Raw genomic sequence first — 15,008 nt, 5'->3', positions numbered from 1 at the left:
TTTTATGTTCAAGAGGGAACTGTTTGCCCGTTCTTAATATGAGTTTACCATTTACATTGCAGTTAAATGTTGCCATGAGGGGCATGAGGGGTAGAACACAATGTCAGCCAGGCTAGGGCATTTAGACATTGAAATTTTTATGGACTTTCAGCTTTGAAACAGATTCTTCCAGTTTTCATTATTAATAATTATTTCTGTAAGTTAGTTATTATTTGCATAATGGTAGCCAGGGGTAGACTTACCATTTGGGTATTAAGCCAGTCCAGACTACAAATTTATCAGATTTCTCTTTGCCTTTCCCAGCAAGATGTTTCAGCACAACAGTTCCAGCAAGTGAATAACATCCAGCCAATGGCGCCCTCCTACCCTCTCATGCCAATGATAACATCAAGATAAGGGCTTAATTAATAGTTAGATCTGACACAGAAGAAGTGACTCATACCCATAACCTGTTGCCGCAGGAGAAAGAAAACTTTTACAAATGCTACATTATTTGGCTTGTAGGATCCTACCATTCAATCACAACTGAGTGACAATACCCCAAGGGAAATATCAGTGTAATAAAGAAGCCTTGACTCAGATGACTGAATAGAGTTTACATCTCCCATCATACAGTCATGTCATTCTGAATCCGTTTTCTCAGTATGGGAATAGCAAAAAGGAAGGAAATAAATGTTCCTTCTTCCTCATTCCACATGTAATCCTCAGCTCTAAAGAGTCTTCATGTGATGTCCAATCTTGCCATACTTGTATATTGCTCATCTGTCATACAGTATAGAAGGCCAGACAGTACAGTATGCAAAACCTGACAAGAAAGGCCATGTGTAGAGAGTAGATATCATATCTATGAAGCGTGGGCTGATAAAGAGTGTATTAGAAGCAGTTGCCGCCATATTAAAAAAATCATTATTAATAAAGTGGTCAATGAGTGTTTTCGAAGCCTATTATACAGTCCTATGAAAAAGTTTGGGCACCCCTATTAATTTTAATCATTTTTAGTTCTAAATATTTTGGTGTTTGCAGCAGCCATTTCAGTTTGATATATCTAATAACTGATGGACACAGTAATATTTCAGAATTGAAATGAGGTTTATTGTATTAATAGAAAATGTGCAATATGCATTAAACCAAAATTTGACCGGTGCAAAAGTATGGGCACCTCAACCGAAAAGTGACATTAATATTTAGTAGATCCTCCTTTTGCAAAGATAACAGCCTCTAGTCGCTTCCTGTAGCTTTTAATCAGTTCCTGGATCCTGGATGAAGGGATTTTGGACCATTCCTCTTTACTAAACAATTCAAGTTCAGTTAAGTTTGATGGTCGCCAAGCATGGACAGCCCGCTCTCAAATGATCTGAAAACAAAGATTGTTCAACATAGTTGTTCAGGGGAAGGATACAAAACGTTGTCTCAGAGATTTAACCTATCAGTTTCCACTGTGAGGAACATAGTAAGGAAATGGAAGACCACAGGGACAGTTCTTGTCAAGCCCAGAAGTGGCAGGCCAAGAAAAATATCAGAAAGGTAGAGAAGAAGAATGGTGAGGACAGTCAAGGACAATCCACAGACCACCTCCAAAGAGCTGCATCATCTTGCTGCAGATGGTGTCACTGTGCATCGGTCAACAATACAGCGCACTTTGCACAAGGAGAAGCTGAATGGGAGAGTGATGAGAAAGAAGCCGTTTCTGCACGTACGCCACAAACAGAGTCGCCTGAGGTATGCAAAAGCACATTTGGACAAGCCAGCTTCATTTTGGAAGAAGGTCCTGTGGACTGATGAAACAAAGATTGAGTTGTTTGGTCATACAAAAAGGCCTTATGCATGGCATCCAAAAAAACAGCATTCCAAGAAAAACACTTGCTACCCACTGTAAAATTTGGTGGAGGTCCCATCATGCTTTGGGGCTGTGTAGCCAATGCTGGCACCGGGAATCTTGTTAAAGTTGAGGGTCGCATGGATTCCACTCAGTATCAGCAGATTCTTGAGAATAATGTTCAAGAATCAGTGACGAAGTTGAAGTTACGCCGGGGATGGATATTTCAGCAAGACAATGATCCAAAACACTGCTCCAAATCAACTCAGGCATTCATGCAGAGGAACAATTACAATGTTCTGGAATGGCCATCCCAGTCCCCTGATCTGAATATCATTGAGCATCTGTGGGATGATTTGAAGCGGGCTGTCTATGCTCGGCAACCATTAAACTTAACTGAACTTGAATTGTTTTGTAAGAGGAATGGTCCAAAATGCCTTCATCCAGGATCCAGGAACTGATTAAAAGATACAGGAAGCCACTAGAGGCAAAAGGAGGATCTACTAAATATTAATGTCACTTTTCTGTTGAGGTGCCCATACTTTTGCAGCGGTCAAATTTTGGTTTAATGCATATTACACATTTTCTCTTAGTACAATAAACCTCATTTCAATCCTGAAATATTACAGTGTCCATCAGTTATTAGATATATCAAACTGAAATGGCTGCTGCAAACACCAAAATATTTAGAACTAAAAATGATTAAGAATAATAGGGGTGCCCAAACTTTTTCATAGGACTGTATGTACATCTCTGCTGACACTGCAATCTCATGAGTCATAAGTATTTGGCCAATATTGGAGACAGATACTTCTTTCATGTATTTTTTGCATCAGGTTGTGTACTTTATGGCAGGAAAAATGGAGGACAGTGTCTCCACTAAGTGATAGAGTATAGCCAGGGGCCCGGGAGTGATAGGCAAGCTGCGTACAGATCCTTATCTGTGTATATAGAGTATCTCGTTACTACTTTTCTTCATTTGGCTGAGGAATGATTGAAGAATACACCAGACACTGAGTTGTGAGTCCAGAGTATCTATGAGTGTAACATACACAGAAGCCAGCTGTCAGTCACTGCTGAGAGGGGCCTGGAGGGGCAGGGGGAGCAATCTGCTCATGAATACACTACTCAGAAATGTTTAGTATTTCATTGCCTCTTATATAATATCATTTTGGCTAATAGTAGAGTGGACCTGTCCCAATAGTTACATATAGCAGTATAGCGTTCTTTTATGTGGCGACCCATAAAAGATAATAAGATGACTCTGCTAATCCTTTCACAGACTACACAGGAAATCTGACAACTAAGTTACAGTAATAGAAGCTAACAGTCTCCTGTGGATGCTGTAGTAGTCAGTGTAAAAACTGCCATGTTTGAAGCTTACTTATGTAAAAAAAAACATCAATGTTAACAAAAAATAAAAAAAAATACAGTATCTATTTATAAAAAAAAACCTCCTAATGAGACATTCCCCTTAATGTAAATATATCTGAGCATTTGATAACCTCCGGGTTTGCGCACATTGTACAGTACATGTCACACGGCAGGAGCTGGGCAATCTTGCAAACACGGAAACCCTTATTTCCATAAAATGATGTATGTTCGGGAAACCTCTGACCCATTTAAATATTCATAAGGAGATTAAAGTAACCACAGGGGACAAAAATCTAATCACTTTTTGTGCCTCACTTGAGACATCTGATTCCATAATCACCTATTTAACAACCTCGACAAGATAGAATTTCCCAAGGTGCAAGGAATCAATAATATGTGGACATGTCCATTAAAAGAGATGTCCACTTAAAACAATTCCAAATCTGCAATTAGCTAAAAATAATAAACACATGAGTTTGTAGATTCATTGGCAGTCCAGCTGTCCCTACCAAATTTATATCTTAGCTTTCAAGAAGGAAAGAGGGTGTGCATCGCCCTCCCAAATCAGAAGTCCACCAATACATGATGACAATTCTGTTTAACTGTTTTTAACAAGTTTGGAAACTTTTTTGGGGAAGTAAAAAAAATGTCATTGCAAGTCCTAAAAGGCTTGTCACCCAGCTTTCCTACACTACTGAATAGCAAATATGATCACTTATGAAACAATATATGAGAATAAGATGCACTGCGTGCTAGACAAATCAGTGGACCCACACAAGCCGAGTATCCCGTTGCATTAATGGACTCTTCTGTAATGTTTAATAAGGGTCTAACCTCTGTCACTTCACTGAACATCAGACCACAACCACAACCTCATATGTGTTGGCTCTGTGTAGCCAAATCTGCTAAGCCCACAAAAGCTGCCTTCTCTAATAAATACATGCTGGTTTATTGATTGTTAAAAGTGACACAGTTTGGGGGTAAACCTGAAAAACCATGTGTTTTAATTGGCATGGTCCAATGTGTCACACCCCCAAATGTCTTTAAATATTGCAGTCCTTCAAAACTCCTATTAGGCTGGGGCCCCACACCGTGGGAAAAATCGTGACGTTTTACAGTAATTGCAAAGTGGATGTGAATCCCATGCCCACTTTGCAGAAAAAGATCGCAGCGCGGACACGCTGCGATTTCCAAAACTGATGCAGTTTAGAAAATCGCAGCATGTGAATTATATCTACGAAAACACCAGCGGCTTTCCCATAGATATAATTGTAACAGAAAGTCTGCGGAGGAAAACTGTGAACTTTCTGTTCAAAGTGCTGCGGGAAGAACCGCAATGCGTTCACGACGCAGTTGTTCCCGCTGTGCTTCAGCGCGGCAGTTCCGGTCCGAGGGGCCTTAGCCTTAGGGTCCATTCACATGGAGTTTTTTGGCGAGGATTATGGCACTGAATCCGTGTCAGAATCCACATGGAAAAAATGCCTCCCCATAGAGTTCTATGGGTTTGCTAGCTTTTTTTTTTCTGCTAGCAGATTTTTTCTGCTACTGGAAAAAAAGCTTCCTTCAGCTGAATTCTGCCAGCAAAAACCAACGCAGTCAATGGGAGGCTGAAAATCCATGTGGCATTTGGCAAAAACTGCATGGAAAAAATGCTAGCGGTATTTTCAAGGTGCATACACTGTGCTGGAGGAAAAAAACATATCCTAATTCCTGAAGCAGATTTTTTCCTCGCTAAAATACTCAGTGTGAATAGATATAATGTTAAGAGAAAGTCTGAAGAGGAAAACTCTGTGAACTTTCTCTTAAAAGCGCTGCAGAAAGAACCGCAATGCATTCACGCAATGGTTCTTCCCACAGCGCTTTAGTAATGTGGATACGGCTCGTGGGGCCTTAGCCTTAGGCTGCGTTCACCCTGAGTTATTTGGTCAGGAAATGGACTCAAATTCCTCCTCCAAAAAACGCCTCACCATACAGTCCTTTGGTGAGGCGTTTTTAGGAAGAGGAATTTGAGTCAGTTTCCTGGCCAAATTCCTGACCAAAAAACTCAGGGTGAACGCAGCCTAAGGATGCATTCACACAGAGGAAAATGGTGCTGAATTTGGTGTGGAACCTGCATCAGATTCAGCGCTGAAAAAAAAGTCTCCCATTGAAAAAAGTCTCCAATCACCATTGTCCTCCGTGTGAATGCACCCTAGGGCTCGTTCACACAGAGTAAACGCGGCACGCAATGTGCTGCGTGTACGGGACCTTTGTGCCGCGATTTTGACGGTGCATGTTTGCGGTCGCATTAGCGCCGCGTAAACGCGTGTTAACGCGGCATTAACGCGACCGCAAACATGCACCGTCAAAATCGTGGCGCAAACGTCCCGTACACGTGGCACATTGCGTGCCGTGTTTACTCCGTGTGAACGAGCCCTTAGGGTCAGTGCACACAGAGTTTGTTGGCACTGATTTTGACGCTGAATCTGCCTCAAAATTAGCCTCTAAAAAAAGCCTGCCAATAGAACTATATTGGGAGGCTTTTTTTTTGGAGGCTGATTTTGAGGCGGATTCAGATTCTAAATCAGCACCAAAAAACTCAGTGTGCACTGACCCTTATGTTACAAAACAGAATGGTGAAATTTTTAAATTTTTGCTAAAAGTTATTGAGAATACATTGCAAATTAAATTCTTAATTCTTCCATTTATTCTTAATCCGCAGTTGTAGGACCTCTGTTGTAACTAACAACCAATGAGCTTGAGACAGAGGAACACTTAATAGTAATCATGGATGCATTTTCACTTATGTCCTTGAGCCCTGATCCCTAAGACCTAGAGCTTTGGACATTTGCATTGTTTCTCCTCTCACCCCACAGTCGCCTGGGTGAAGCGTATATCTCTACATCCTCCTTGCAGCAGATTTCACTAAGCTGTCAGTAATGTATGCAAAATACATTTTTTGCTGGAGGAGATATTAAAATGATCCGTAAAATTGGGGTAAGTGGGCAAAGAGTTCTGGTGGGGGATTACTCAATGTCAAGGGATAAAAAATAAGATTTATAAGGTGAAAATGGGAATTTATATATATAGTAACCCTTACTCAAACAATATATAACCCTTGCTCAAATCTGTATCCAAGTGTCTATTTTGTACAGATAGGAGTATTATTAACTACAAATAATAGGGTCGAAATCAAGAATGTATACAAGACAATGAAGCAAGAGTCCTCACATCTGAGAGTTTTCTATCGCATATCTAGTCTAGACAATCATGTGAAATAAGCTTGTCAGCAGAACAAATATCCTTCCTTACAATGTTTCAGAGCAGGTAAAGTGTATCAGCCAGGAGCCCGACCTGTTTAGCTCAGGATAAGTTCACACATGCTTGTCATAACTGGTAGCAAACTTTTAGTATTACGCTAGGTTCACACACACACATTGGGGTCTCCCTTCTTCAGGTCTGCTTGGGGACCCAAAAAACATAGCAGACTGCAGCAAAAAATCATTGTGGGAAAAACCGCATTAGGTTAAGGCCCCAGGTTGCGGAAACGCAGCATTTTTTTGTTGCAGATTTTGTTGCGGTTTTTGAGCCAGATCCAGGAGTGGATTGCACACAAGGTAGAAGTTTAAGTACTTTATATATACACTATGTGATCAAAAGTATCCGGACACCTAGCTGAAAATGACTTACAAGTTCGTGGCGCCCTCCATCGGTAATGCTGGAATTCAATATGGTGTTGGCCCACCCTTAGCCTTGATGACAGCTTCCACTCTCGCAGGCATACGTTCAATCAGGTGCTGGAAGGTTTCTTGGGGAATGGCAGCCCATTCTTCACGGAGTGCTGCACTGAGGAGAGGTACCGATGTAGGTCGGTGAGACCTGGCACGAAGTCGGCGTTCCAACACATCCCAAAGCTGTTCTATAGGATTCAAGTCAGGACTCTGTGCAGGCCAGTCCATTACAGAGATGTTATAGTCGTGTAACCACTCCGCTACAGGCCGTGCAGTATGTACAGGTGCTCGATCGTGTTGAAAGATGCAATCGCCATCCTCGAATTGCTCTTCAACAGTGGGAAGCAAGAAGGTGTTTAAAGCATCAATGTAGGCCTGTGCTGTGATAGTGCCACGCAAAACAACAAGGGGTGCAAGCCCCCTCCATGAAATACACGACCACACCATAACACCACCGCCTCCGAATTTTACTTTTGGCACTACACACGCTGGCAGATGACGTTCATTAGACATTCGCCATACCCACACTCTGCCATCGGATCACCACATTGTGTACCGTGATTCGTCACTCCACACAACGTTTTTCCACTGTTCAATCGTCCAATGTTTACACTCCTTACACTAAGCGAGGTGTAATTTGGCATTGACCTGCGTGATATGTGGCACCCAATCACCTGACCAGGTTTGAAGTCCGTGAGTTCCATGGAGCGCCCTATTCTGCTCTCTCACGATGTCTAATGTCTACTGAGGTCGCTGATATGGAGTACCTGGCAGTAGGAGGCAGCACAATGCACCTAATATGAAAAAAGTTTGTTTTTGGGGGTGTCTGGATACTTTTGATCACATAGTGTATCTCTCATTCCTCTTGTAGTCATTCCTGGCTTTGGCTCAAAACACTGCAACAAAATCTACAACAAAAAAACCTGCGTTTTTTTCAACGTTGGGCCTTAGCCTTAGAAATGCATTGCGGTTTTTCCTGCCGCACTTGACACATAGTGAGTTTTCCTCTGCAGACATTCTGCTTCAATTACTTATAGGGAAACCACAAACGTTTCCATAGGTATAATTGACATTCTGCAATTTCCATAAGCGCAATGTATTTGGAAATCGCGACATTTCCACTATATGGGTGCATTCACACTGAGTAAACGCTAGCTTATTCTGTAGAGTAAAATTACACTTGTAAATTTTGCTATCCCATTGACTTCAATGATTTTTTACAGGCGTATTTTTTACAGGCATATTTTTGCACTTGTAAAAAAATATCATTGAAGTCAATGGGATAGCAAAATTTACAAGTGTAATTTTACTCTACAAAATAAGCTAGCGTTTACTCAGTGTGAATGCACCCTATGTATGCTTCTGCAATGCATGGATGGGGTTCACTAGAATACCACCCACTTTGCAGGGACTATAAAACGTGGGGCCCTGGCCTAAAGGGGTTTTCCAGATTTACGCTCCTGGCACCACTGCCAAATAGCTGGCAATAGTGCCAGGAGCTGCGTTGCAGTGTCAGTGGTTGGCCATGATACAGACCATGGATCCAGCTGCATTTTTTTTTTAAATGTAGATTGTGAGCCCAATATAGGGATCACAATGTACTTTTTTTCCCTATCAGTATGTCTTTGTAGAATGAGAGGAAATCCACACAAGCACGAGGAGAACATACAAACTCCTTGCAGATGTTGTTCCTGTCAGGATTTGAACCCCAGACTCCTGTGGTGCTAACCACTGAGCCACTGTGTTGCCCTGATCCAGCTGCATTTTGCCCAGTATTGTGTATAATAATAATAATAATAATACATTTTATTTATATAGCGCCAACATATTCCGCAGCGCTGTACAATTTATAGGGTTCAGATACAGACATACATAACAAAGAACGTCATTTCACACAATGGGACTGAGGGCCCTGCTCAAAAGAGCTTACAATCTATGAGGTAGAGGGGGTGACACAAGAGGTAGCAGGGGCGGCATTGCTTATACAGTGTTCAGACAATTTTGTGCATTAGGAATTGTGATAGGCTTGTCTGAAAAGATGCGTCTTTAGTTTGCGTTTGAAACTGTAGAAGTTGGGAGTTAATCTTATTGTCCGGGGTAGAGCATTCCAGAGAAGTGGTGCAGCTCGGGAAAAGTCTTGTATACGAGCGTGGGAGGTTCTGATAATAGAGGATGTAAGTGTTAGGTCATTGAGTGAGCGGAGAGCACGGGTTGGGCGGTAGACAGAGATGAGGGAAGAAATGTAGGGAGGTGCGGCATTATGGAGAGCCTTGTGGATGAGAGTGATAACTTTATATTTTATTCTATAATGAATAGGCAGCCAATGTAGTGACTGGCACAGACCAGAGGCATCGCTGTAGCGTCTAGCCTGATAGATGAGCCTGGCTGCTGCATTCAGAATAGAATAGTGTATAGTATGGGCATCAGAAGCAAACCTGTACAGTTGATCAGTGTGGGGGCCAGATGTTTACCACCCACCAACCAGATATTTATGGTGTCTCCTAATAGGTCAACCTGGTAAAACTCTTTAAAGTAAGAGTTTCCCTTTAAGTTGTATCCAGATGTTGATCTTGGCAACTTAGATTTCAGCGTTGCTGTTAATTCTGATTGTTGCATTGAATATGTATATATCTGTATTTTACCAATAGTTTAGAGTATTTTATTGGATCTGTACTATGTATGCTAGAGATGTATATACAAAGGGTTAATGTTATGCTGTTTTTGCACTGGTTGCTAAGGTTCCGTATCTCCTTTTGGGGAACTGAACCTTTGTATAACCTGGATGTTGAACTGCACAGAGAGTATATTGACATGACCGGGATATTCCTATGTCATTGGGATATAACGAATGAACAAGCTGAAACCTAGATGACCCCCCCGGCCCAACCCACCCTGGCATAAATAAGACTCATAACAACTTGTACGATGGAATATGAGCGGCCACAAACAGCCAATTTATTGAATAGCATTTAAACAATTGATAACATATGCAATACTTAAATGGAAGGTCTGACAGGGCCCACATACTAGATAGAGAGGCAGTCCAAACAACCTCCCAGCCGCAGCGCGCCGACACAGGAGAAGACAAGATGTCCTGGTACTGCCGTGAACTCCCACTTCACCTTGATACGTTTTCCTATTATGATAACGAACATTTGCAAAGGTACCCTTCCATGGGTCCCCTGTATTTGAGCGATACTCCACTTTGCAGAGTGCCCTGCTAGACCTTCCTACCGCCGGCTGTCGTGACAGAAAGGACGGTCAACCTGCAAAAAAGGAAAACAACAAAGGCACAGAACAAAGAAACTACAAGGCAAAAGCGAAATGGGGAAAGGGAGGGAGGGAAAGTCCCAGGTAAGAGTGACAATCTTGTGAGGGACAAGGGGAGATTAAATAGCCCCTATAATCAAAACATCCCACCCCTTTGTCCTAACAATGACCCCAAATATTGACGGTTACACTGAGGCCATTGACCCCCACTGTACTGAAAGATTTACAACAGCATGACAAGAAAGTTCCCTGTCATGACGGGCCTAATGCAAAGTTCCTATGCTCGGCCCTAACTTGACCGGGATATTCCTATGTCATTGGGATATAACGAATGAACAAGCTGAAACCTAGATGACCCCCCCGGCCCAACCCACCCTGGCATAAATAAGACTCATAACAACTTGTACGATGGAATATGAGTGGCCACAAACAGCCAATTTATTGAATAGCATTTAAACAATTGATAACTTATGCAATACTTAAATGGAAGGTCTGACAGGGCCCACATACTAGATAGAGAGGCAGTCCAAACAACCTCCCAGCCGCAGCGCGCCGACACGGGAGAAGACAAGATGTCCTGGTACTGCCGTGAACTCCCACTTCACCTTGATACGTTTTCCTATTATGATAACGAACATTTGCAAAGGTACCCTTCCATGGGTCCCCTGTATTTGAGCGATACTCCACTTTGCAGAGTGCCCTGCTAGACCTTCCTACCGCCAACACTATCATGCATGACACCTTATACATGATAGTCCGCCCATGCTCTGACAGCTCTCTCTACACCATCCTGCAAGGCTAACATCCAGATGTCACACCCTACATCGTTCAGATGGACACCGTCCCGGCTCAAGTGGCCGCTCTGTGGGACCTCCAAATCACAATGGCGAACAACGATGCCCCCATTGCGGGCTACAAAGGCCGAGACAGCGGTATTAACCTTATGCCTGGCCTTATTCAGTTTGGCAACAGAACGAGCGTGTCTCCAAGCTAACCGGGCTACAATGTCTGACCAAACAACAATAATTCCTGGATACATAGACAACACCTGCAAGAGATCATATTTGATGTCCCTGATGAGTTCGCGGGAGGTACGAACACCCAGATCGTTACCCCCCGTGTGAATCACTAAGACATTGGGGGGGGCAATGCAACTGGGCATGAAAATGTAGCAAAGGCAACAATCCCGACCACAGCATACCTCGTACACCGATCCACCTAACTAACGCCTGGCTGGGGGAAAAACCTAGTTGCCTACCATTAGGTCTAACAGCGGCTCTGAGGGCTCCCCAGTGGACATAAGAGTGCCCCACAATCCACACAAGGCACGGAACAGCACCTAGAAAAAATACAAACATGAAAAATGACAACGATCCAGAAAAAGAACTAAGGGAAGCAACTATTACAACGGGTGAGGGCGGACATACAAGCGATAACGCCTGGACGCCCAACGTCCTATGCGCATAACTGTAGCCTCAGGCAATCCACACCCAGAGGCCTCAGTGGCTGCGCCAATACGAAAAGAATGGGAATTGTATTGGTCTGGCGAGATGTTCAAACTGGTCAAAACTTTGCGGAATACGGCAATAAACTGAAAACGGGAAAGAGCTCTTCCGGACAAATGGATCAAAAAGGCCCCGCCGCAAGCGGGCCGCATATTCAAGAACCCGGTAACTGCCGAAACCGGGCATGAAGAGGCCCCTAACACTGGGAACAAACGTACAGCCGTACCCCTAGCCTCCTGATCTGTCTTGGAGCGCCGTATCCGGCAGACAATACTGCCATCACGAACAGTGACATGTGAGAACAGCAAGCCGTCGTGCGCCAGACCCGAGGAACTCACCAACTCGCTGATCCTGAATGCCCCATAAAAGGCCAGAGAAAAAGCTACACGGAATAACTGAGCCTCATAATCTGACCTACAAATAGAAGACAACCGGGGCAACATCGATTCCAACAGGCTGAAGGACACCGGTCGACGAGCGTCCGGAGAAGGGGAAGAACGACTGAAACCCAAAAGAGCCTGGCGGACCAAAAAAGTCTTGGTGGTATCAACAAAGCCGAAAAACTTAAACCAAAAAGACAAGGCAGCGAGGCTCTTGCGGGCAACAGTCTTGGACCTACCTTCCGAAAAACAGGAACCCAACCAAGCTAAAACCAAAGACAGAGGGGCACCAGAGTAACAATCAGACTTCAGACCTGCTCCTCCGTGCAGGCCGCGACGTGGATTTCCTGGCAGCGCCGCGGCCTAGCGACGCTGCCGCTGACGTCACTCCGTGGACGGGGGGCGGGGCCTGCAGGAGTAGGCCAGGGGCCTCCGTGGCAGTGGCTTGGCAATCCGGGCTTCTGACGGCGTCGCTAGGCCGCGCCGCCGCCGCCGCCGTCATTCCGGCGTCAGGAGGCGGGGCCTGGGGAAGTAGGCCCGAGACCTCCGTAGAAGTAGGATCCCGATGGCGCCGAGCAGATGGATTCCGTCGGCCCTGAGAAGCCACATGGCGGGAAGGCTGATCACCGGAGGCAAGCTCAAGGGCCGGCGGGTCCCTGGCGGGGCTCCGTGCCCGGCGCCGACGTACCGGTGAGGAGGATGGGCTGAGGCGCTGAGGCGGCCGGGAAGGCCTCGTGCGCCGTGAAGAGGGCAGCAGGGATGCAGGAGGCGGTGGGGAAGCAGGCAAGGCAGCAAGCAGTGTATCCCGAATCCAAGCTGCACCATGGAGAGAAGATAGGCGACGAATGGAATCCTGCAGGATCTCTTCATCAGTTGGGGAAGACATCATGGAAAGTGACGTGGAGGACGTGGAGTAGAAAGTCCCAGGTAAGAGTGACAATCTTGTGAGGGACAAGGGGAGATTAAATAGCCCCTATAATCAAAACATCCCACCCCTTTGTCCTAACAATGACCCCAAATATTGACGGTTACACTGAGGCCATTGACCCCCACTGTACTGAAAGATTTACAACAGCATGACAAGAAAGTTCCCTGTCATGACGGGCCTAATGCAAAGTTCCTATGCTCGGCCCTAACTTACTTCACAGTACAACCCTGCCATGGCTACTCTCTATATAGGAGTGCCTGCACATTACTTCATAAGCTCCAGTTTGGTGGTGTTACATATCAACACCTCTGTCCTCTGGAGTGCCATCATTGTATCAACTGTGAGGCCAAACTACTACCGCCATGTAAAGCTCTGCTGAGGTTGTCTCCCAGGTTTCTCTGTACCTGCTAAACCATTTAATTCCATTAAAAACTATGATGGATCCAAATGGTCTGATCTTCATTTTTCTTATCAGATTGAACCAGACCCCCCAAACCCAGCATCACAATGGATGACCAAATATTATTTTTACTATAACCCCCACCACCCCGTTTTATATGTATGACTGCTTGCTTGTTGCATTGTATTGATGGCACTTCTCTACTTCTTGTATAAGCTGCTATTACAGGATGGTTCCAGACTTGAATAATTTTTTTGCATGACAGTTACTTTATAACACTAGTCCTCCCACTATTCTGGGCACTGCATATTCTGCGAGTGAGTTTATATCTAGTGATGCCCACTGTTAGACTAATAGTATACCCACACATAAAGTAACAGATTCCTGGTGTGAGCACAGGAACAGCTGGACATTATCAGTGTAGGAGGTTACTGATGGCACTTGGCTGGCATCACATTTATTCCGTATCCTCCCAGCAGATTCCGTCTGAGGTTATGTTAAAATATACAGCAGATTGTATAATAATATTTTGTTCTGCAGAGGTGTCTGGGACAATTAGGTAGTCACGTGGTCTGGAGAGCAGCCATTGTATCAAGTTCATGTAAGCAGAATGCTAACATGTTTTCAGTGCAAGCAGAAAAGCTAGCAGGAAAAGGAACCCATTGAAGTCCATGGGAAGCTTTTTTTTCAGCGCTGAATCTGAGGCAGATTCGACGCCAAATTCAGCACCATTTTCCTCTGTGTGAATGCTCCCTTCATCTTCCCTTAGAATGAAGCACAAGAACTCTTGTATTACTGGCGCTTCTTTCATTTCTATGGGCTGCCTGAGATTGCATGAATTGAAATATTACACTGGCAACTCATTAAAAGTCATGTTAAGGGTGCGTTCACACGGAGTAACGTGCCGCGTGATGTGGCACGCATATGGCGTGTGAGACTCGTATACGCTCCCATTGATTTAAATGGGAGTTAGGATCGTATACGCCGCGTTATTTTGCAGCCGACTGCAAAGTCTCACACGCCGTATATGTGCCCAATCACGCGGCACGTTACTCTGTGTGAACGCACCCTAATAGATACAACAGCCGTACCTCTGAATGCACCCTTATCATTGATACGCCCTCTGAGTTGGATACACAATTTTTTTTCTTGTTTAACAATTTTTTTTTCTTCTTCACAGAAGTACAGAAAGTACTAAAGCGTGAGGATTGAGGAAGACAGTAATTTACACATTGCTTATACAAGTGTGAATTGTGTACATGAATCATGAACAATAGCTGCACAATAATGAAGGAAGCACTAAAGTGTCTGCAGAAACCCAAGGAGACTTCAAGATGGGAACTATTCCTGCTATCTTTTCAGAACTAATAATAGGATATTATGATGTGGTTTGGATGTGAAGGTTATCGGCATGGAAATGTTATGGAACAGACCCAGTAAATATGGAAAATAAATCTTGAGGTTCAGAGATACTTGAGAAGCGAACACCCTGAAAGTCTATGAACAGTCATATTGAAGACCAATTCCTTATTACTGCTTATAGTTACTTAGAAAGATGAAGTCCACTGACAATACTGATGTGAGAATCCATAGGCGACAAAGACAAAATATAATTGATAAGGGAC

The sequence above is a fragment of the Leptodactylus fuscus genome, chromosome 6 (assembly GCF_031893055.1).
Source record: "Leptodactylus fuscus isolate aLepFus1 chromosome 6, aLepFus1.hap2, whole genome shotgun sequence".
Classification (NCBI taxonomy): Eukaryota; Metazoa; Chordata; class Amphibia; order Anura; family Leptodactylidae; genus Leptodactylus; species Leptodactylus fuscus.
This window is presented reverse-complemented; position numbering follows the sequence as displayed.